This window comes from Haliaeetus leucocephalus, unplaced genomic scaffold, assembly GCF_000737465.1.
Source record: "Haliaeetus leucocephalus isolate CR32 unplaced genomic scaffold, Haliaeetus_leucocephalus-4.0 Scaffold556, whole genome shotgun sequence".
Taxonomy (NCBI): Eukaryota; Metazoa; Chordata; class Aves; order Accipitriformes; family Accipitridae; genus Haliaeetus; species Haliaeetus leucocephalus.
In genome coordinates this window covers 4858839-4859145 of record NW_010972992.1, presented here as the reverse complement: position 1 = coordinate 4859145, position 307 = coordinate 4858839, and the positions used below count along the sequence as shown (strand labels likewise).

The window sequence follows — 307 nt, the reverse complement described above, 5'->3', positions numbered from 1 at the left end:
GGGGCCGCCGCCGGGCGCTATTTGGGCCATGTGACGGGCCGGGCCCCGCTTGCCGCGCCTGGCGCCGGGAGGAGCTGGGGTGTTGCGGTTCCAGCCTCCCCGCCGCGGCGGAGGAGAGGCGGCCGCCGCTGCTTTCTCTGCGCTCCCGCTCCCTACCGGGAGCAGCCTCCGGCGGGGCCCGGCCCCGGTCGCTGCCATGGTCCGGCCGGCAGCCTGGGAACGGTAGGAGTCGGTGGTGGGGGCGGGCGAGGCGGGCGGCGGGGGGGCCGCGGGCGCCGGGGGGCCTGCGGCGGGGCTTTCCCCGGGG

The 307-nt window shown here is 81.1% G+C and overlaps 1 protein-coding gene across 1 annotated transcript in view; it reads left to right on the top strand.

Moving 5' to 3' along the window:
* Positions 1 to 77: 77 nt before the first annotated feature.
* The window catches only part of SPSB1 (splA/ryanodine receptor domain and SOCS box containing 1), a 39026-nt gene continuing 38796 nt past the window's right edge, over positions 78 to 307 (top strand). Inside the window, exon 1 of the mRNA XM_010577363.1 lies at positions 78 to 222. The gene's annotated coding sequence lies outside the window, so the exon portion shown is untranslated. The remainder of the gene's footprint in view (positions 223 to 307) is intronic.